Below are 14015 nucleotides of genomic sequence, written 5' to 3' on the forward strand. Positions count from 1 at the left end.
TGTCCGCTTCGGCTAAAGAGAGCACCGCTGCAGATCCCCGCGCCGCGGCCCCGCAGCCCGCCCGCCAACTAGCAACTTCCCCCCGGGGCTACGCGGCGCCCAGGGGCGGGGGGGCGGGGGCCGCGACCAATCCGCGTGAGGCTCCGGAGCGCCCCCACCCCCAACCGCAGCACGCCTCCGGACCCGGTGTGTGGGCAGTGGCACTCGGCCCCAACGACGCCCAGAGAAGAGGGGCGCGAGTCCGAGCGCGAGGAGTGGTCAGGCGGGGTCTCTGGGTTGCGGCACAGACCCAGGCTCCCTCTCCTGCCCTTGTTGGACTGAGCAGAATTCTGGCAACCCGCAGACTAGATGCCGCGGTTAGACCTATGGGCCCGCAGGGGTGACATCACCTGCCACCCCAGGATCTCCAAGCACAGTTTTCGGGCTGGTTCGGCTACCAGGCCCCTCCCCTAGGCAAGCCTGGGAATTGGCGCAGACGGGGTTAATGTCCTGAGCGCCCGCGGTTAGGCTCCGCCGCCCAAAGACTGTTGTTGGCTTCCAAACCTTAGCAGTGCCTCCTCTATTCAGCTACCCTTGACCTTAAAGTGCATCGGTTCCCGCCCTACACACCAGGGGGCGGCTCTGGAGAAAAGCAGGAGAAAGCTACAAGGGGTAGTGGAGAATCGACTCTCTCTCAGAAGTGCCCCTTTGAAGTAACCGGAAGGCAAACTCCAGGAGCCCTCTCTGGGCGTCTCTCCAGGCAGCACAAGAAGCCTATCATGTATGCAATATCATGTCTAAATTGAGGGAAGTCTGGGGTCAAGATGCCTCAGAGAACGGACAAAATTCCTCCTAACAAAGACCCCCTCAAAGGTAGTAAAGACATTGCGGGTAGGGCCTTATGTGTGTCAATTCTATGGGACTCAAGACAACTTTCCCACAGACTTGGTCCTGTAGTCACACTGGATTTGTGACTGAAGAGGAGGTGAGTCAGGCTAGAGTGGTCTAGGGCAGCAGAGGAGGACACCCTTTCCTGAACTCCCTGGGAACCAAGCAGCATGGCCCACCAAGGCAGCCCTGCACTAGACCATTTGTTTACCAGGATAGTAACATTTCTAATAATGGAACAGTCCTCAGGCAGCTTAAGGGCAAAACCTTCATGATCCAGTTCTACCCAAAGTCTACATGAAGTTAAGCTCACCCTGGCCTTTGTGGTTGGCAGTGTTGTTAGCATCCACTGAACTTGGTGGTGGTAGTGTGTGTGTGTGTGTGTGGGGGGTCCTCATTATTCCAAACATACAGATCTAGTTCTTAAGGGGAGAAGCAGACCCTGGGAGGAAGGCTGTGCCCAGTTCCATAAGCTGCCCAAAGGAAATGGTGGATACCAGTTCACGGTGGATTGGGTTGAGCCTCTGAGAGGTGCAGGGAAAGATGCTCTGAGGTGTGGAAGCCTCTACAGGTGGCTGCTGCTGATATTTTCTAATATGAACCCCTCCCTGTGTCTGCTTGGCTCTCCATCCCCCACCCTATACCACTCTTGGTTCAGGCTCTAGCGCTGTGTCTTGCTGCTCCTCCCTGCTCAGCAGACACCCTCCCATCATCTCTGACTGGCACATAAGATTGGGAGCACCAAGCAGGCACCTGGAGCTTGGCAGGGAGGGAGCCATGCATCTCCAATGAGAAGCTCCAGAAATAGAGCTCCAGGATAAGAGAAGGAGCAAGTGGGCTCTCCAAGGAAGCAGGCGGAGGATGGGAGAGGGGCCTCGGGCTTCTCTTCTTCCTGCATGGAATTCTCAGAAGGCACAGGCAGAACCAAGGAGAGGAGGAAACAGGAGCATGAGCTGCAGCCATCCTTGATTATCAGCCCCAGAAAGCCATGGCACTGTTCCCTCCCCAACAACAACAACCACCAAGACTGCCTGGACCCTCTCCCCACACCATGGGGATTTTTCCTGATGGTCACATCCGGAGCTGGCTGTGAGGAGGCCGTGGATATGTGTTTCTGTGTGAGTCACATACATTTGCATACATTTTACATTTTTATCTACAAAGGCTTGAACAAGCTATTTTCAGCATTTTTTCAAGCTAAAATCTTGCAGTTGTTCTCCTTAGCGTTGCCATAGTTTGCTTTTTCCCTCCATTCTGTCCAATCCTGCATGGACCTGCCTCTCTACACCACAATGTAGGGTTGAAGGAAAACTAGAAATATTGGGTGGTGGGCTGGGGTTGTAGCTCAGCGGAAGAGCGCTCGCCTCGTAGGTGTGCGGCCTTGGGTTCGATCCCTGGCACCACATAAAAATAAATAAAATAAAGGTATTGGGCCCAACTACAACTGAAAAATAAATATTTAAAAAAAAGAAACACTGAGTGGCAATATTTCTAATATCTGACACTGAATGTCAACTTGGACATTAGTTTTGTTCACAAGGATGATCTTAGAATCAAAACTGTGTATCCCCAATCCCTAGCATGGCAAAACAAAAACAGCAGTAAAACTGTGTCTCACCACTTTTCTTCCCTTCTCACAGTAGCAACAACCCAGCTCCACTGTGCACAACAGGAAGGACCCAGGAGTCCCTGCTTCCTTGATCACCCAACAGTCACTGCTGGCAAATGTTGTCCACAGCCTGGGGGCAGGCAGAGAAAGCCAGTGTGTGCAGAAGCTGGATGCATAGGTATTGATGGGGTGTGTGGCCCTCCACATTCAGATTAAAAAACAAAAACAAGAGGCTGAGGTTGTGGCTCAGTGGTAGAGCACTTGCCTACCATGTGCGAGGCCCTGGGTTCAATCCTCAGCACCACATAAACAAATAAAAAAAATAATAAAAAAAACCAGACTCCAGTGACTAAAAACCCAAGAGTTTGCACCCTCCCAGCAGATCTGTTCTTTAAAGCCAGGTCAGTATATTGTGCACTAGAGTGGACCCAGCACCCAGCCCAGTGGATGAATGACATTGGTATAGACTTCCAAAGCAGCTGTCATCATGCTATGTCCCCAGATCAGCTCTCTGTCAAAAGCCCAACAGACTGGCATTCAATAATGCATATTGAATAAGTAAAATTAAGAACAGCTAATATTTATTGAGTACTTGGTAAGCGCCAGGCACTAGTCTGTAGTTCTATGTGGATTATCTCACCTAATCCTCATAGAAGGCAATGAGACAGGCACTACTATCATCTATTTCACAGAAGAAGAAGAAAGGCTAAGACATTGGCCAGCTAGCAGACGGAGACACTTGGAAATGAACCGAGTCTGAATCCAGAGTCCATGTGTATAGCTCTGTGTTGGGCTGTAAAGAGTGATCAAATGAATAAACAGAATGAAGTTAAACTGGGGGAAGAAGAGATCCGAGCTATAGAAGGAGGCAAGGCAGTGTTATTCCAGAACCCCCTAGGGCCACTGATAATAAAACAAAAAGAGAACTGTTTCCTATAGAAAACCACATCTGCTACAACAGGACAGATGACCCTGGAGACAAGCAAGACACAATCCAATGGCAGCCTCTTGTATGCCAGGCTCTGTCAAATCCCACTGCCTCTATGCCTTATGCCAGTCTCTGTCATCTACAGAATATGGGCACCTGGTGGGTCACATAGATGACTCCAGACTTCTTATCAATAGTAGCAGACTAATAAACTTTGCTTCCTTTCCACTTCTTGCTTCATTTCTTTTTCCTTGGTATAGTAAAGCAGCATCTATTCTTCTAGGATTCACCCTCACCCTTTGGGTCTGGAAAGAAGAAAATCCCCCCCAGACCTCTGTCACCAGTCAGGGAGAAGGCTTGGCCCAAGACTCTGTCCTTTAACCTCTTACTGCCTGCCTCTTCCAAGCCTCCTGGTTTTCCAGCAGACAGTGAGATTTCCAGATAATTAATTTGCAATCATCCCCTATTCATTTCTCTATTGAAGTTTTGTGTCAGCTTGAATCATGGGAAAGATCTGCAGCCCCGGTAAGATGTAGACCTTATTCCCAGGGAATTGCATTCACTCCTTGTTGCCTCCCTCAGAATCACTGCCAGGAGAAGGCACAGGCCCCAGGACATCCAGGTCCCAGCAGCAGTGACACTTCCCGCACATACCCAGACATTTCCCAAGGGCTGAGTTCAAGCCCTGTTCTCACAGCCAGGGCTATAGCACAGAGCAGCTGGCTTAGAAGAGACAAATCAAGCTGCAGTTTCAGGAGGATCTCTTGCCAAGCCCCAGCTAACATGGCTCCCACCTGATATTGCTTAGATTGTACCACCCAGGGATCACCACCAAACATCTCATGGTGATGAAAGTTTCCCTAGAGCCCATCAGAGGGCTCTACAGCAGGGTCTGGGTCCCCTCCATCATTTACTTACCACTGAATCCTCATCAGCATTTGGAAAGATGCTAGCTGAAGAAGAGACAAGAGGTTTCTCCAAGTCCCCCAAACCCAGAGACCAAGTTAAATGGCTCCAATTTCATCAGTTCCAAGGGACACAGGGAAACATGTCCAAGATGAGCTCAGAACTCACGAGCTGGCCCTCTGCCCTCCTGTGGTCACCACTGCCTTGAAACTGGCTGTGCTCCCCACTCTTTCAGCCAGAGTTCTGCTGATGCATCCCAGCCCTGTGCTGCTCTGCCAGGAGCTCTGACGCCACTCACCAAGCTGGCCCTGTCCCCATCAGGCCCAGGAGTAGCCTCCGGGGCTGCAGGCTGTCAAGGAGACCGCCTCCAGGAGGTGGCAGCTCAACATCCAGGAAAGTGAAGACAAAGGAGCGTTTGAGACTGGCCAGTGGTGCTTGCTAGTGGTGGAGTCTTGCTTTGAGGTTAATGGTAGAGCAAGTCAGCGTGTGACAATGTCTCTTTAAGAACTGGACCTCTTTAAGGCAAGTTCCCTCTGCAGTCAACTCTTGCCACCACCCGTCCTGCGGCAGAGAGGTGGGCTCTCAAGCGCCATCTGGTGGTGGCCCAAAAGAACAGAACAAGGTTCCGCTCCTGACTGCATTCAAATTTTAGCTTCTCAACAAATTCTGCCCAAGGCTGCAGGTTACTATTCTAAGCAACAGGGCTGGGGGAGTCAGGAGGAGCAGAAGTCTCAGAGAGTAAGGAGAAGGGGAATACCCATCCCACCAGACAAAATCTTCAGTAAGATCCTCTCAAATGGGGGGACTTCCCCTGAGGCACTGCTGAACATATCATTATTGACTTCATCACTGAGACAGTGACTTTCAATTAGGGAAGGTGTAGTTGGTATTGCCCTGCCAGAAAGAATTTTAAAATGTGCAGGACAATTTAAAGTGATCACAACAACTAGAGAGTGACCAGCAATCGATGGGCAGAAGCCAGAGATGTTACAATGTCCTGCAACATGCAGGACTGTCCCAAAGAATTTCTGACTTCAATGCCAACAGTGTCAAGAATACTACATTTATATATTTGAGTGGGGAGAACTGAAGATCCTTCCTTAGAAAACTCATACCCTAGTCTTCTTTTCCCTATCATGCCACCTTAGAGATCCTCCTTAAATAAAATCACCAAACTTAGGGGTGGGGAAATGATCTGGCTCAGGTCACCTTTATGAGGGAATCCAATGTTCTAGCTGCCCCTCCCTAGAAACAAGGCACACATACTTGTCTGTAGCCCAAATGGCTCATCATGACCCTGAACTTTTTTTTTTTTTAATACTAGCGATTGCACCCAGGATTGCTTTACCATTGAGCTACATCCCCAGCCCTTGTTATTTTTCATTTTGAGACAGGGTCTCACTAAGTTGCTGAGATCGGCCTCAAACTTATGCTTGTCCTGTCTCAGCCTCCGGAATCACTGGGATTACAAGTATAGCCACTGCACCCAGACATGGCATGCACTTTCAGGTTCTGATCATAAAATCTTGTGACTACTAATTTCCTCTTCTCCAAGCTCTTTGTGCCCTGTCCTGGGCTGGTCAGCTTGGTTTCATGAACTGAGCCCAGTCTAGTGCCAGGGGATGCAGGAAAAACCAACAACCATTTTCTAATGGAACAGGACAAGATTCTGGCCAAGGTGGTCAGTGAAAGCCACCCAGTGGTCACATCTGAGCTGGGTCTGGTGTTCAAGCAGCCCTAGGCTCAAGAGGCTCACATCATAGACACAAAGATCAACTGGAAGAAAAAGTTTAAACACTCTATAAAACAATCTGGCATGCTACCCTTATGAAAACCAGTCTGATTTCTCACCGCCATCAATACAAAGACCCATATCCTTTTTTCCTTATTGCAGTGCTGGGGATAGAACCCAGGGCTTTATGCATGCTAGGTAAGCACTGCACTGCTGAGCTATACCCCAGCCTCCTCCTGTATCTTTATTTATTTATTTTTGGGAGGTGGGGGGTTGGTATTGGGGATTGAACCCAGGAGTGCTTAACTGAGCCACATCCCCAGCTCTTTTTTTTATTTTTTATTTTTTTGGTAAATTTATATATATATATTTAGTTGTTGATGAGCCTTATTTTATTCATTTATTTATATGTGGTGCTGAAAATCAAATCCAGTGCCTCACACATGTGAGGCAAGCACTCTACCACTGAGCCACAACCCCAGCCCTGCCCCAACCCTTTTTATTTTTTATTTATAGACAGGGTCTCACTAAGTTGTTTAGAGTCTCACTAAGTTGCTGAGGCTGGCTTTGAATTCACAATCCTCCTGTCTCAGCTTCCTGAGACGCTGGGATTACAGGTATGGGCCACTGTGCCCAGCTCCCATATCTTTTTGATGGCCACAAGGCCCTGTGTCCTGGCCTCTGTACCCCCCTTTCGGCTTCATGTGGCTTATTCTTCTCTTTGCTCTCGCCTCCTGCCTTTTTGTTTGTTTGGTTTTGTTTTTTGTTACCCTTTCCTGCCTCAGAACTTTTGCACAGGTTGATCTCTCTAGTGAAAATGTTCTTCCTGGCTGAGCACAATGGTGCATTCTTGCAATCCCAGCTGAGGCAGGAGGATCGCAAGTTACCTCAAAAGTAAAAAGGGTGCATTAAAAAAGTCATCTCTGGCTAGGTGTGGTGGCACCCACCTGTCATCCCAGAGCCTCAGGAGGCTGAGGGGGTGAGGGGGATTGTGAGTTCAAAGCCAGCCTCAGCAAATTGGTGAGCCCCTAAGCAACTCAGCAAGACCCTGTCTCTAAATAAAACACACACAAAAAAAAAATGGGGGATGGGGGACTGGTCATGTGGCTCAGAGGTTGAGAACCCCTAGATTCTATCCCCAGTCCAAAAAAAAAAAAAATCATCTCTGGAGAGTTGGTGAGTTCCTGCAGCATCCTGTCAGACAAGCAATTTTGGTTTTCAGGTCAGCAATGGAAGAAGAATGATGGAACAAATTCTGGTCCCTTTCCCTCCCAAGGACCTAAATGAAGAGGGTCTACAGGCAGCCTAACAGACAGGCAGGGCTAGGGAGACCCTCTGCAGCTGCTGCTTACACTGAGCCACAGTGACCACCAGGCAGGCCTCAGAGTCCAGACTCACTAGGTCTTCTGAGAGCCTGCAAACGGTGAAAAAGTTTCCTTTTCACATTTCCTTCACCAGAACAAAGAAATGAATAAAACCCTCAATATTTATTCAGGTTCTGGTTTGTTGGGCTGTCAGTTTGTGATATCCTGGAAAAGTCTCCTCAGGCCATTAGGTCAATAATCCAGAAGGGTGGTATTCTAAGTTTCCTGCCATCTATCTAGTGAAGATGTTCTATCATACTAATAGTCTCAGGGTTCTCCTCTCTTCTGAAATGAGGAGACCTGGTTTGAATATGATTTGTTTCCCTGGAACTCAGGCAGGACTTTAATCCCCAGGGTCATGTTTATGGTATTCACAGTGTGGAAACTTAATCTGACTGGTGTTTAGCAAAGAGGACTTCCTCTTTTCTTTTCTTTTTGTGGTGCTAGGGATGGAACCCAGGGCCTCCTTAGGCAAATGCTACTACTGAGGTACACTCTCATCCCCAAAGTGGGGACTTTGGAAAGTGATTAGATCAGATTGGGTTATTATGGTGTAGGTGCATGACTGAATCCTGGTGGCTTTATAAGGAGAAGGAGCGACCACACAGAAATACACATGCACTATAATGAAAAAGAAAAAATTAAATAAAAATACATATAAATTCCTGCTGTGATTTGATGAAGCCAAGAGTCTACACTGTTGTTTGGACTTCCAGCCTCCCAAACTGTAAGGTAAGTAAATCTTTTTTCTCCATACAGTAGCTTGCCTTGGGAATTTTGTTGTAGAAATGAAAAACTGCCTATTAAACCTCTGAACCATATCCCCAACCCTTTTTTATTTTGAGTCAGGGTCTTGCTAAGTTGCTTAGGGCCTCACAAGTTACTGAGGCTAGCCTCAAACTTGGGATCCTCCTATCTTGGCCTTCCGAGTCACTGGGAATACAGGTGTGTGCCACCATACCTAGTCTAAATGCTTCTTGAATAAAGTGGCATTTGACCAGGGGCCTGGAAAGACACTTAATGTTTCACTGATAAAAAAATTGATAGGGTTGAAAGCCAGGGCACTCTGGGGAAGAAGGAAAGCAAAAGCAATTGTAGAAGCAAAATAGGGAGGGGAAAGCCAGGCAGGTATACAGCCAGAGTCCTAGCTCCTCTGGAGGCTGGGGTGGGAGGATCACTTGAGCCTACAAGCCTGAGACTAGCTTGGGCAACATAGTATAACCTTGTCTCAAAAAAAAAAAAAAAAAATCCAGAGGCAGACTGGAGTAGATGCCTGGAGAAGGTTCTTTTGGGAATCAGGGAGGAACAAACAGAGAGAGTTGCTAACTGAATGTGTGCCTAAGACCCAACAGAATTTGCAGCCTTTCCCTGTCTTTATTAAGAAGCCATTCTGGGTCATCCCTTCCTCCTCAATGCACAGCAAGGCTAAGGTTCCACTTCTCCTTCCTGGGTTCACTGAAAGCCCTTCATTTAACTTCATTTTAATTCTCCCTGGCATCACGGACACTTACATTCTAGGCATATACCCATTACTTTCCCTCCTTTTTATTATGTGACATCTCTAGGTGGAAGACACAATCACTACTTTCATTTTACAGAAGAGGCTCAAGGCCACACTTCCAGCGAGTGGTGGAGTCAAGTTCACACTCTGGTCTGGCTACCAGTCACAAATCATCAGCAAGCATCCTCATCAGACAGCCTCTTTGTCACTCATGACAGAAGCTGGGGTTCCAGGCAGTGTGGCTACAGGAGAACATGAGTCTGATGTGAATTTATCCTCAGATCTCTCAAAGTTACTCTCTAGAGGAAGTGGGAGGGCCAAGACACAAAGACAAATTTCCATGGTCTTCCTCCTCAACTGAAATCTGATGAGATCTAGGGTCTTTGCACTACTCTTTGAGCATGAGGCCTATGCCTGGAGGGTACCTGGTGAGTTAACTAGTCTGTGGGACATCTCTCTCAGAGGCAGTACCCAGCCTGATGCAGGCTCAGCTGAGTGTGTATTATAAGGAGTTTTTGTTGTTATTGTGGTGGTGGTAGGGGTGATGCTAGGGATCAAATACCCAGACCTCCTACAGGCTAAGTATGTTGTCTACCCTTTTCAGGAACATTTTAAAGGTAAGTATCCCTCAGCTAATGTCTAGGAGGAACACACGAGGACATCAGCTCTATATTGGGCTCACTCAATCCCCTTCCCAAACTCTCATGTATCTGCTGCCCTGGGCTAAAAGAAGAATACCCATACATGTAGAACTTTCTGGAAGCTTCTCTGCTTGGTGGTCTGAAAGGGTGGGGGGTGTGAAGGCCCTGGGAGAAGATAACAGAATGTGGTATGTGGTGAGGTATGACAGATTCACTTTCCTAAGGAAGTATCGTGTTCTAAGAAACCCACACAGAAACTAGAAAAGCAAAGCCAGGAACTTCAGTTCCCTGCCGGGCCACCTGGGCAGAAGCCCCTTCCCCACTCCTCAGAGGCAGCCCCCATCCCTGCCCAGCCCAGGCAGTATTTTGAGATACATCATTGCTATTTCAGAGCCACCAGGAAACATGCCCAGACCTCCTACTCTGGGATGCCTGGAGGTGCTGAGCTGCCATAGCCGGAGCTTCAAGCTGCCCGATTTCAAATCTCTGGCCCTGCCCACCTCTTCCAGGTCAGCCCCATGTCCACTTTTAGTCTGACTAGTGGGAGACAGAAAGATACTGGGTCTCTGACTCAGGCTACCCAGAAGCCTCAACTCCAGGGCCTTCTCAGATCTTAGACGTGACTCAGGTGAAACCTGGCTCCTCATCCTCACCTGCTTCTGTGGCCCCAGTGTGTTTTAGAAGAGCAAAGCCAGGAACTTCAGTTCCCTGCAGAAGCCCTTTCCCCACTCATTGCCTCATCCCTACATGCCCCACTGAGCTATTTTCCAGCTTCCTATTTCGATCTGATTATGAAAGTTTCTTTCCTCCAGGAAGTCACATGCTTGTCACATGGGAGTAGCCACAGGCCACCAGCAGCGGGAAGGGTGTTAGGAAGTCCTGGGCCCAGGCTTTGGGTGATGATTCCTCACTTGCTGTAGCCAACATACCGAGGAGCTTTGACTCACTTGGGGAGAAGCCTAGTAAGCACAGGCCCGAATGAAACCATGACTTTTCAGTTTCCCCAGAAAACAGTAAGTAAGCAGAGATGAAGAAGCTGCCACCCAGAATCATCCTCATCTCCAGGGCTCCCAGTTCTCGGCTGCTGTCTCTCAGAAGCCACAGGTGGATCTATACATGCAAGCAGGCCACTTCCTGACAGACCCTCAAGGAACATTGTCTTCCTGCACAGACTATCAACCTCACATCAGTACATGTGGGCATATCTACCCAAGGCAGAGTTGCTAAAGATTTCTAGTGTGGTTTTTAGGACTGAAAAAAAAGGAAGAGGTTCTGTCTTGCCAAGGAGAGTATGGGCCCTGGACTAACAGAAGTTGACTTCCCATCTGTCCTGCCTAAATCTACAAACAAAGGTGCCTGGGTCCTAGCATAAGGTACCATCTCTTAACTGGACCCTCTTCTGAGGGAGTTGGTAAAGGTAGGGGACTTTGCTCTGGAATGTCCAGTCACAGGTAACTTGTTATGGAAAATAAAACCTCTCTCTTGCTCTGCAGGTGTAAGGAAAAATGGGGAGGAAACAGATGAAATATGCAAAGGTCCTGCTATGAAGAACACTCAAGCTGTTGGTTCGGAAGCCACACTGCAATTAGCATCCTGTCATTTGCTCATTTGTGTGCATTTCGTATATCATCAAAAAGCCACATGGAGGGTGTGAAGTATATAGTCTGTTAAGTTGGTTTTTTTTTTTTTTTTCAATTCTGGGGAATGAACCCAGAGCCTCCTATATGCTAGGCTAACAGTCTACCACTGAGCTACACCCCAGCCACTGTTGTTTGATTATTTTTAAGTTCACTGAGTTATTTTTTTCTGTAAGTTTATTTAGTTATTTTTCAGACAGGGGTGGGGGTTCTCTCTCTCTCTCTCTCTCTCTCTCTCTCTCTCACACACACACACACACACACACCTTTTGACAACAAAAAGAGTGAAATGTGACCCATAAATGCACCACCCCAATTAACATTTCTTAGCCTTTCAGGGGATGCATACAATAGTATCTTCACATTCTTATAGTCAGAGGACTCTGTAGACTGTGCACAAAAATTTCTCAATCTTGGGGCTGGGGTTGTGGCTCAGTGGTAGAGCACTTGCCTAGCATGTGTGAGACACTGGGTTCGATTCTTAGCACCATATACAAATAAATACATAAAATAAAAAATGTCATCAACAACTAATAAAAAAAGATATTTAAAAAACTTCTCAATCGGATCCTTGGCTAGTCCAACCTTCATTTCCCCTTCCTATCCTGTTACCTCAAGCAGGTCAAGTTCTACCTAGATGAGCTATGACCTCACTTTGCTCAGGGCTAGCCTCCTAGGCCACAGACACAAAAATGAGCCCCTGCATGGAAACTCCAGAACATCATTCAATTCTGTTCATGGTGTGAGATGTCTCTGATTTCTTGGGCAGAGGGAGGAATAGCACCTGGGTCATCAGTGCAGTCCAGGAGAAGAGATAAGGGGTTATCTGTAGTGTCCTCAGTAATAGGAAGCCAAGAACTGCTCCAGACAGGGCCTGGTGGCTCTTCCTCTGGGCTGGGCTCTAGCTTTGACATTGGAAGGAAGTCCTGTGGTTGACCAGGGCTACACACCTGTCCCAGGAGGGGCTGTATTAGTGACATCAGTCTTTCAGCAATGGAAACTGAGGAGGAGGAGGGGAGGGACATGAAGGAAGAATTGTAAAGAAAAAGTTAGGTTTGGATTCACCACCCAAACCCCAACTCCTAGTAGAAACAAAGTGAGTGGAGGGCTGGGTACACTATTCCAACCTCAGAAGGACAAAGGACAGAAAAGCTTCCCAGACTTTTTCACACCATGGTTCATGCAGGAAATGACACCATATGCACAGCACACTTGGGTAGACAGACAAGAGTTGTGGTCAGAGGCGAGGTGGGGGGAGGGAGGAATTGTATTTCTTCATACTTTCAATTCATTCTAGACAAGCTCGTTGAGAAACTGAGAGAGGGGCAGGGAGAGCAATTTTGATTTCAGAAGTCTCTCCACTGCCTGCCAAGATAAAAATCAATGAAGCCTCCTCTAAGGCAGCAATCCCAGCCCCACTGCAGGTGAAATGTGGCAGTGTCCAGGTGAATTCAGACAATGGGGCATAGAACACTTTCCCCAGAATGACGTACTATAGCTGGGCATGGCCACTGATAAAGCAGAATTATTAGCTTAGAATATATTGCCATGCCTGGCTTGGGCCAGATATCAGTCAATCTTGTCAAAAGGATTCAGGAGCTCACAGGCCCAATGGCCAAGGTGAAGACTGACATTTACTTTGACAAAAGCAGTGCCGCTAACACAGTGGCTGATCTCATCTAGAGACTTCTACCTGACTTCAGCCGTCCTCCCATGGTGGGGTGGGGGAGAACCTGCTAACTGCTCTCAGCACTGCTAGAGGGACTTTGGTCCCAGGCCTGCACCAGCAGCATTCACAGGTATTTAGATCAGCAATAGCTTCATAGGCCCAGCATATGAGCTGCTGCTGTTCAGGACACAGGGTGGGATGGTTTAGCTCAGGATGTGGGTTCTAGAGACAGAGTAGACCTAGGATCAAGACTGGTGTCCCTAAGTAATCTAACCTCTTTGAGCTTCCATTTCTATCACTGTAAAATGAGGATAGCAGTGGTTACTGCCTCAATTGAGATGGCTTAAAGGATCAAAAAAATAGCAGCTGTAAGACCGCCACCCCAGCACAAAGCCTGCTTCACTGTAAGAGCCCAAGCAGTATTTACTATCATTATTATGTTGGCTGAGTTTATATATATATATATATACACACACACACACACACACACACACAATCCTCCAGGCAATAAACTTAGGACATATCTGAATGTTATAGCAGGGGCATGATTCAATGCAGAATTTCTTAATAATGGATTCAGCTATACTAGAGCCCCAGAGTTTATATTCAAAAGAAAATCTCATTTATTTCTATTACTCATCTTAGACATCAATGTGATCATCCACTCTAAATGGCAAATTGAAAAAGTATCCCTGCTGTCTCTTCATATTCTCTTCAAACACAACATCAGTCACACATACGCATGCATGCACACACGATAAGGTCATACTTAAAGGGTGTTTCTCCTGGGATAGGGTGCCCAACTGCCGGAGGCTCTTATAAGGGATCCCAGTCACTGTGTGCTCCCCAACGTGTACAAAGCCCTTTTCATGTTCTCACATATTAGCTCTTGGTAAATGTTGCATGAAATTTGATGATCCTGTTAGGGAAGAGAAGATGATTTATAATCATCTATTACTAATTGGCAGACCCCTGATGAAATCCCGTCTAGGTTTAGGAGACATTGCTGTTAGGAAATTGCTGGACTGGAGACACCTGGCTCTCCCCTTTCACCAAGGAGGCCCCAACTGCCTGCGAAAGGGTACATTCAGCTATTCCGCCCCAGGACTAGTTTTCCCATTTGTCGGTCGGTACAGACTGAGCGGCAGAACGCGGGGGGGG

Source organism: Marmota marmota, unplaced genomic scaffold, assembly GCF_001458135.2.
Source record: "Marmota marmota marmota unplaced genomic scaffold, marMar, whole genome shotgun sequence".
In the NCBI taxonomy this organism is placed as follows: domain Eukaryota; kingdom Metazoa; phylum Chordata; class Mammalia; order Rodentia; family Sciuridae; genus Marmota; species Marmota marmota.